We start from the raw sequence: 9,926 nt of genomic DNA, 5'->3' as shown, positions 1-9,926 counted from the left end.
AGATACTCAAGTTTTAAGAGTACGGCTCTTAGCCTCGATGAGTTCTTATATTAATATAAATCTCTAGTAGGTTAGGTCAGACACTCAAACGTTTCAAGAGTGCAGCTGTTAGCCTCTTTGAGTGGTCTACTAGTTCGTATTGTCTTAACTATCTATAGTAGGTTAGGTCGGATACTCAAATGTTTCAAGAGTGCGACTCTTAGCCTCTTTGAGTTGTCCTATTAGTTGTTCTCTTAATATCTAGTACCTTTAGCAGTTAGTATTTAGACACTCAAATGTTTTAAGAGTGTGGCTATTAGCCTCTTTGAGTGGTTTTTATTCCCACTGTCTAGTAATGTTTCAGATTAGGTTATTAGAACTATGTTAGTTAGTAATTGTGATAGTTTAGCAATTTCATAGATGGGTTGTCTCCCTTTCATTAGTCAAGTATAACAAGTCATATTTCTTAAGTATTACACTTTATTAGTTTCTCACTGTCAAAATGTTGTTACATTTGTATTTGAAATGAAATATATTGATGTAATATGCATTTCTGAGGTTATCTTTTGGTGACCAGATTACTCAGGGTTAAATATTCTCCTGGGATATTAGGATGAGCATGGTGTGGAAGGTATATGTATGTAAATGAGATATTCCATTTGTTATTGTATCTGAAATTTAAACCCATGTTGTGATTTTCTCAGTTGTATAATACATTGTTAAACTTGTACTGTTGGCTTGAGTCTTGTATTCTTACCCAAACAGAAATGGCAAGCTTGCGATTCACTATTATTGCAAGCTTGCCGCAAGCTTAATCTGCGAGCTAGGAATTGGAACCTTGCAGCAAGCTAGTATTTGAAACCTCGCGGCAAGCTTGCGGCGAGCTAGTTTCTGCAAGCTTGCGGCGAGCTTGTTTCTGCAAGCTTGCGGCGAGCTAGTTTCTGCAAGCTTGCGGCGAGCTTGTTTCTGCAAGCTTGCGGCGAGCTAGTTTCTGCAAGCTTGGGGCGAGCTTGTTTCTGCAAGCTTGCGACGAGCTTGTTTATGCAAGCTTGCGGCGAGGTAGTTTCTGCAAGCTTGCGGTAAGCCACTTTATGCAAGCTTGCCGCAAGCTAAATAGTCTAGCTCTGAGGTAAAAATAAATTTAATGCAGCAAAAATAAAGCAAAAACATCAAATTAATGTAAAAGTCTGTATTTCTATCATTCAGAGCAGTACGGCATGCTGTTACAATAAAACACCTTATAGATACGAACTTTATATACAAACATCTATATTTTATTCCATATTCACTTACATAACAATACCTCAAAGGTTATTTAATTTCTAGTTCATGAATGTTTTTCTTATCATTGTTAATCTCTGTTGTCACTGCAATAATGGCTTATTGTTTTTGTTGGCATTCGGTAGAATATTCATCATATGTTGATAATACCAGTTCTTTTTTCAGTACAGTTACAATATCTTTTAACTCTTCCTGTCATTTCCGTCCACTTCAGAGCTCACTGTATCTTTTTGCATTTGTGCTACAAAAAAATAAAACAAAGCAATATTACATAGAATATTGATCAATTGATGTTATTCTTTGTAAGCCAAAACAACTATATTAGATATTTGAAGACATCTTTAAATGTCAACAACTAAATCTGGCTTAATTACAATTTTTCTAATGTGACCACTCTAGATATTTCATGATAGAGAATCAAATATGTGACCTTCCAAGTTTAGGCATATATATCACAAGTTGACTATCCATAGAGTAAAATTTTGTATGATGCCTAGATCTAGAAGTGCTGTCTTATAAACAGAAGCTTGGTTAGCTTTATATACAGGTTTTATTGTCAGTTTGTCTTAAAACTATTTTTGTGCAATAATTGCAACATATCTAAAACACAAGAAATGAATGTAAAAATACACATTTCTCATATATAATGTTCAACTTTCCTAGGCTTTTCTGTTGTAAAAGATAAAATATACAAGAAGTTTTTGTTTTTGTTAGATGTGCTAGTGTTATAGCTCTGTTGTTTTTTTTCACCCCAAATTTCCAAAGATTATCGAATAATGTTTATTTTAGATCATTAAATTATTCTTATATCACTTGAAACATTATCTGTATGTTATCATAAATCTCACCACTCACCATTTATTGTTGACCCTTGGAAATCTTCATCTGGATCACTTCACTGAGTCCATCTTCTGTTTGTTTATGTAACTTATTTACAGAACTTTCAACATGCAGATGTAGATAGGTTGCACATGTCCTTACCATGTCCAGAATGACAGAAGTTGATTCTATTTCCAGAAGTGATTGATAGGACAATTTATACTGATTCACAGAGATGCAAAATGTCCACATGCAGCCACAGGAAACTCAATTCAAAGTGGGGACCTTGTTTTACATTGGTCAATCTTAAGTTGGGGCACAGGAAAGGTTTTTCATTCATACAGACTTAATAAAAATGAAGATTTGTGAGTTCAACAGATGCTTTTTAAAATACTATAAAATTGCATTGAAGTTACTTTTACAATATTGTTTCATTTTATGTATTTATTACTGAAATAAATCATCAAATAAGTCACAATACAGTCATGCAGTTAGAAATGAACCTTATACCCCAGGGTTGGCCCCATGGTGTCTGGAGTCTGACTGGCATGGACTTCCTGTACTCATCAGCTTGAATTGGTATCATATTACCTTGGTCAAGCTGGGCCAGTCTACTGATAACATATGCTCTCCTTTTGTTTGTTTACACATATTGGTGTTGGAAAGGTTTTTGATAATAAGGCTTCAACATATATTTTGCTGAAATTTGCACTGATGGAAATTCAATTCACATAATTTGCAGGTTACCCTTAGAATGAATATCACTCCTAGAAACAACTGATTATACTAACAAAAATATATCATAATATATTCACTGATAACTTTAATAAAGAGGATTTTATAAATACATGTGTAAAATATATAAATGAAGCAATACTTTAAGCATTATTATAAATTGGTTGGATATCTAAATTTGAAAAGATATGAATGTCATGATTATTATTGAAGTTTTACAAACATGAATTGCAATTTAAACAGTAATGATTGATTACTAAAATCATCATTCAATTTTGATTCAAAAAGAGGTGTTTTAACTCTGAAGAAACTCACATTCACCTTTAGATAATCTGATATGAAATACTAAAAGTTACAGATTTTGAAATAGAAAATCCATGCTGCTGTGACTTAGAAGATTTTCACATCTCACAAGTAACATATCAGAGTAGAAAAATTTCTAAGTCCACAACATGCAGAATATTGTAAAGGACTGAAGGCTTGCAAGCTTGCAAAAAGAGAACCCTCCTGCAAGCTTGCAGGATGACTTGCAAGCTTGCAGAAGGGCTTGCAAGCTTGCAGATGAACTCGCAAGCTTGCAGAAGGACTCGCAAGCTTGCAACCATGATCTTGTGAGCTTGCAGAAGGACTTGCAAGCTTGCAGAAGGACTCGCAAGCTTGCAGAAGGACTCGCAAGCTTGCAGAAGTACTCGCAAGCTTGCAGAAGGACTCGCAAGCTTGCAACCATGATCTTGCGAGCTTGCGGATAGCTTAAGTTTTAGGACCTGCCTGCCTGCAAGCTTCTTACTAGCTTGCATATAGCTTGCGAAGAGTAAAATAAGCTTGCCGCAAGCTTGCCGCAAGCTTACTGCAAGCAAGTATTTTTGTTTGGGTAGTCATCTCCAGAGAAGCAATAATTTGGACTTGTAAGTTTTAGTGCAAACCCACGTATTAAAAATAAATCAGCGAAAGACAGAATCTGTGACTTGGGTGCTGGGTACGGCCTCACGCTACCAAGAAACACTGCTTTATACCACCCCAGGGCCGGATTTTGTCGCAGTGGTGACCAAAGTTTGCCTGTAATGTCATTGTGGAAATGTAATGTGGACATTAATTTACAGAAAAAAAACTTCCCTGCAATGTGGTTTTGAAATATTACTGTAGTGTGAACATTATAACCACCTAATACAAGAGGCCCATGGGCCTTAACGGTCACCTGAGATTTGAAATATTAAATATTTCAGTTAATTTAAATGACCAATTTTGCCCCCCCCCAGGGGTCAGTCAGCACCAACATGTGCATATATAAACATTTAGTTGTCATCCCATGCTGATTATGTTAACAAATTATAGTCAAAAATGTAATTTCCCTATTTAAACTATATTAAAATTTACCCCCTCCCCAGGGGCAAACTTGTGACCCCAGGGTCATGAAATTCATAGTTTCAGTAAAGCACCACAAGACCTTTCCATCTATGCAGAGTGTTTGATTTCATCATATCTGAGAGTAAAGAAAAAGATTTTTGAAATTTCAGTCAATTTGACCCTTTTAGCCAAATTCCTTGAATTTGGTTAAGTGGATTTGGAGAAGAAGTCAAAAACGAAAATTGTTTACGGACGCACGACGTACAAAAGGCAATTAGAATAGGTCACTTGACTCACTGGTGACCTAAAAAACTGTAAAACTTTAAATCTTGCATTTTCCCGATATCCTGAAAATGCCACAATATTTTCCAATAAAAAAGGTACAGACTGCTTTGAAAAAAAGCCAAAAAATCAGTCATTATCTGGTACTATATAATCATTTTTAGGTAATATGAGCAGGTAAAAATGGAAATCATGAAAATATTGAATTACAATGCCTCTGTTTGTACTTTATTAAAATTAATAGTGATGTCAAATCTGTTGAAAATCTGCCGAATGCATGCATGGCAGGGTTTGACACTAACTGAAATGGTAGAGGAGCCCGCAGGGCTCCTAAAAAAAATATTCAAGGGGCCCTATGTAATTTTGTGGAGCCCGAACAGCGAGCGCCAAAGGCGCAAGCCGTAAGTTTCTAGGGGGGTCTTGGGGGCATGCCCCCCCCCCCCCCCGGAATTTTTTTTTTTCTAGATGCTCTGTGGTGCATTCTAGGCCATTTTTGGTGTATTTTGGAGCTTTTGTATTTGAGATATTTTTAAAGATATTTTTTGCAGTTAACATGGTTTGCATAGTAAATTATGTTTGGTGGTCCATCATACTTGATCATTGCTTGAGGAAATATTCTGAAAGGAAAAGAATTTAAAAAAAAAAACAACTAAAACAATGCTCATTTCAGTTTTTGTGTTTGTTATTCCATATTCAACTAGTTTCTTAAGTTTTCAATGAAAAGTCTCTATGACTTTTGCTGGAGAGCAAGAAGGTCTCTCCTGGAGAGATCCTCATCCTCATCATCAGACTGGGAATCTGGCGTGAATGTTGTCCCTTCCTGAAGATCTTCCTCATCTACCTCTTCCTCCCCCTCATGCTCAGCTTGGTCCTCATGCAAATCAAGGGAAACTGGGATGACCTCATGCCCATCTGTCTGCTGAAAAACTGAACATTCCCTTGGGGTCTCCGATTTCTGAATAATTACTCAAACGCTTGAAACGTACTGATTTGCACGGGCCCTTATTACAAACGTACAAATGATTCAGACTTTAAACAGCTATCAGCAATGATAATACGCACCTGACTTCAACCGGAAATACTTCCTACAGGATTGTTTAGGTCATCGTTCTACCGACGACGGTCGTGGTCAAGAAATAAACTCAGCATGAACATTTCGCACACGATTTCAGGTTTTTTTGGTGGATTTTGTGATCCGCGGGATAACAAATGGTTCTGAGATTAAGAGGACCGTCGGTCCTCCAAAAAATAGGATCGAGAAGACCGACATTGTTTTTTAGGGGCCTCGGTCCTCCGGTCTACCGTTAGTGTCGATCCCTGCATGGTACACAGCCATGCCATGATCTGTGTGAATTTTACCGACACACTGTGATGTTTACCGACCAGGGGCTAATCTAGGATTTGGGGAATACTACGGTACCCATTATAAAATTCAGGGGAAATGTCTTGAATAATTAAGCATTGATGTCATTTTTTTTTAGTTTCGTTGGGGTATGAAACAAATTTTGTTTGCAAACTGTATGAATCTGCGTAGCGGATTCTTACAGAAGTTTGCAAACAAAGTTTGTTTCATACCCCGATGAAACTAAAAAATAATTGACATCAACGCTTATAATTAATTTTTGAAAATGATTTTCTAATTTAAAACATGTTTTATGTACAATTTTACTGGTTTTAAATGGGATTCTTTTTCTCAAATCAATACGCAACGTCAATTGTCGTATTGTGACGTCACATTTTTCCCGCCATTCTCGGAATTTCTTTATAGAAGAATGAAAAGAATTTTTCCCCCAATCAAATTGGAGTATTTACCATGAAAACAAAGAAAAATTAATTATTACTTTATATTTTAACATTTGACAGCTATCATTTGCTATAAATCTTACATATTTCATCAAAATTTGGGTGATTTCCCCTGTTTTTTTGAGAATTTTACACCGTTTTATTGCATATTTTCTTGATAGGGAATTCAAAGTAGAAAACACCATCAGTGGGGAATACTACCAAATTTTGGTAGTAAAAATGGTCTAGATTAACCTCTGCCGATGTTATGTGATTTCCAGTGAACCTATGTGAATTTTGAAAATTTGTGTGATTTTTAAAGAACTTGTGTGAACAACAAAAACCCTGTGTGAAAAATCAACATGGGGCGAGGAAAATTACTTTTCTAATCCCTAGTGAATTTGTTACAAAAGGGTGACTTACAAAATTTACCCACCACAACTATAATGGAAGGTGCCAATTAAAGGCATCTTGACGTTAAAAATTATATTTCAAATTTTCTTAGTAATGTAGTATTACTTCTACAACATGAAAGTTAAACTGTTCCAAGCATGGAAATAATTGGTTAACATTGACAGCAGTAAAAAGGCCTGAATTGATAATCGATTGTGAATTTCAACCCTAATATTGTCCCATATAACTGCCAGCTAGGATGGTCGGGTATGGTAGCCGATTTTCACTAATAAATCTGAAGTGTATGTCACACGTATCAGGACTGTGAAATATCCATCATGTTTTGACATTCATATAAATAGCCACACTTCAAGTGTTGATTAAGGAAGACATGTCAATTTCACTCACCCGTCGTGCCTTTTTTGGTGGTGCTGAGCGTTTCTTTGGTCTACCTCTTGATCTTGATCTGCTATGAACATCTCCTGTTATTTCAGCTGTATCTACATTCATGTGCACTGTAACTGTATTCTGTTTTAAAACATTAAACAAATAATTACAAATATACTAAAACAAAGACATTGAGGTGGTTTCGAGATGCTCACCTGGTTGAAAATATTGTTAAATGGCAATTATGTAATGATCCTGCCATCGTGACGCAAGTGCAAAACCACTTTTCTGTAACTTTCTAAAATACTGAAGTGTGCAGGAAAATTCTGAGAAAATCAATATCTGTTTTCATCAATGGCATTGAAATGGTCAGTTACCTTAATATTTCATCCAGTAACCGGAAATTAGCATAAATTCATTAGATAAAATATTCAACACATGGTTAGGTGATATCTGATATGAGTGAAACCTGAGATTTTGTTAAATGTGCTTCAATGGGTTGTAAATTTATAGAAACTACATCTGAAACTTAAAAAAAAAAACTGAATCCAAACTCTTTTCCAGGGAAAGATAACTTTGTGCGCATCATGATTGTGATTAATGTAGCTACCAGGTTAAGAATGCAAGAGATATCAGTCGAATTATGTAATCGCTTGAGAAACAAGTTAATTCCAGACAGACGTACGACACCATACCTGAAGATGCCCATCAAATTGAATTTGACAGGCATATAAAAAATATCTACAGCAGTAAGTTGGGTAGCCAAATATTTGGTGTCAATCAAGAACTATCATAATTTATTTGAAGAAATGCCAACTCAAATTTGAAGTTCTGAACACAGATTTCACCAATGTTCACTTGCAATTTTGACTATATAGCTAGAAGTCTTAATTATTCAAATCCTCAGATTCATCTCAATTTCTCATAAACTCATTCACTTCACTGATAAGTATTACAAGAGTGTATGTAGAGTTCTGTAATTACATAACTGTCGTGGGACACACAGAATTTCTATATATACTTGTTAGCAACTAAATAGAAAAGGACACATTAAAAATGTAGATTGAACACTGCACTTCAAAAGAGGTTCCGTTGACATGGTCCTCCATTTCTGTGCCGCAAGTTGGACTCCACTTATGCAGATGATAGATATGGACTAGATCCACGTTTCCTCTGCTGTGGTAGAGTACTCTGTCATACACGGTCACGTGTACAGTACTGTTTTAGAATATGCAGCTGATAGTATATAGTCTGGAACAATTGTTCACTCAATCTCAAGATCTGTAATAAAATAAAAAGAATTACTGGTATGACGGAACTTAGCTATAATACAGCTAAAATCCCGTTCAGGTCCACTCGATCCCATTCAGGTCGACTGTGTTTGTCGTTCGATTAGCGACTCGTTTATCGAGCTTTAAAAAACATCATTCTAATTTGTTTTTTTCAAATGAAAATGGTGTTTCGACATGTAATAACACCCATTATTGCATAAAACACCGAGAAATAACACATTTATAATCAATAAACACCTTTAAAACCCATTCAGGTCCTTTCAGGTCCATTCATGTCTTTAGGAGGACCCATATAATGGTCCAGATCTACAAAACCCTTTCGCGTCATCGTCATTCTGAAGGGTGGGTTTGGAACGCTGGGTTGAGCGGTCAAGTAACATGCATATAATCTAGAACTTCGACATCGATATTTCAAAAGTGAAAATTGCTGGCAGTGACAGCGAAATTCAAACCAAATAACCGAGCTAAGCTCGAACAGGATAACCCTTTGCCACATGTAAGCACCTCTGGACACCTTTACCCCTTGCCACATGTAAGCGCTTCTCGATGCCTCTGCATTATCTCCATGTAAGCGCTTCTCGACGCCTCTACGTTATCTCAATGTAAGCGCCTCTCGACGCCATGCCGGTTCAGTAAACTTAGACATGGAAAATCCCGTGATTGAGAGCGACACCTATCTGGAAATCCCTGATACTATTTTAAGAAGATATCAATGCATCGACCAATCAGATTTGTACACGTCATTCATACGAAAGTTTTTGAATAAATTAACCTAGAAAGTGCAGGGCTTTATCACCCATCTATTTGGGTCCGTTTAACGGATCCATCCCCAATGACAAAAAAGTGTGATTTTTCCCAATTTTCTACTTGAAAATTCCCAATCCAAATGTATGAACAAATAAATTATGTTGAAACAAAAAATTCTTTCTGATTACGGCGTTGAGCGTGTCGAGAAAATAAACATGACGAGTGGAACTACAGTACTGTAGTCTAATCCGAAGGGGGTGTCACTCGGAACCCCTCGTTCCAAATTCATAGTCATTTTGACGTTTTATGTAATGCGATCTCGGCAACAGGTGTTTACAAGCGTTTGATGGATCGCGAGTTTCATCGCACCATGTCTCACAACAGCAAGTATTACGCTAAAAAATTAAGAAAATCTGACGAAAAGGACAATAAAAAGATAAGTTGTTTCTTTAAAAAACAAACAGTGGACGAAACAGTGGAAAGCGAGCAACTGATGACACGACTGAAGACCATACACAGCAAATACCGGTAACTGCAGATCCAGCAGTAGAAAAACGAGCAACCGATAATTAATACGACTTAGAACATAAGAAGGACAGACAAATACTGCTCTAATGATTAATGTCACAATTGGTTGACTGTACTTCCTGTGTTCTGTCTGAATAATCAATCTATCAGAACAACCAACTAAAGGAATTTTTGACTTTTTGTACAATACATGTTGTAATGGTTCCACATTTGGCCAAAAATATACTTAATGGTGGCCAGTTGTCACTTGATAATTGATTTCCAATCTATTCATAGAATAATATTTTAATAATCATAGACAATGTTGGTAAGTTAGGTTGATTTTTTTTTTTTAAATATTAAACAAAATAATCAATA

At 36.1% G+C, this 9,926-nt stretch overlaps 2 long non-coding RNA genes across 2 annotated transcripts; both read right to left on the bottom strand.

The window, feature by feature from the left end:
- Positions 1–1,423: 1,423 nt before the first annotated feature.
- On the bottom strand, positions 1,424–2,525 carry LOC117341554. Its single transcript, XR_004535664.1, has 2 exons — positions 2,116–2,525; positions 1,424–1,501 (listed from the first exon to the last, which is right to left on the bottom strand). It is a non-coding gene; the product is annotated as an uncharacterized LOC117341554 (long non-coding RNA).
- A 2,575-nt stretch (positions 2,526–5,100) lies between these two features.
- On the bottom strand, positions 5,101–8,274 carry LOC117340173. The gene is made up of 3 exons (XR_004535382.1): positions 8,079–8,274; positions 7,024–7,143; positions 5,101–5,367 (listed from the first exon to the last, which is right to left on the bottom strand). It is a non-coding gene; the product is annotated as an uncharacterized LOC117340173 (long non-coding RNA).
- Between the last annotated feature and the right edge of the window lie 1,652 nt (positions 8,275–9,926).

Source organism: Pecten maximus, chromosome 13, assembly GCF_902652985.1.
Source record: "Pecten maximus chromosome 13, xPecMax1.1, whole genome shotgun sequence".
Lineage (NCBI taxonomy): Eukaryota > Metazoa > Mollusca > Bivalvia > Pectinida > Pectinidae > Pecten > Pecten maximus.
Note: the sequence above shows the minus strand (reverse complement) of the source record. Positions and strands in the feature narration are given on the sequence as shown.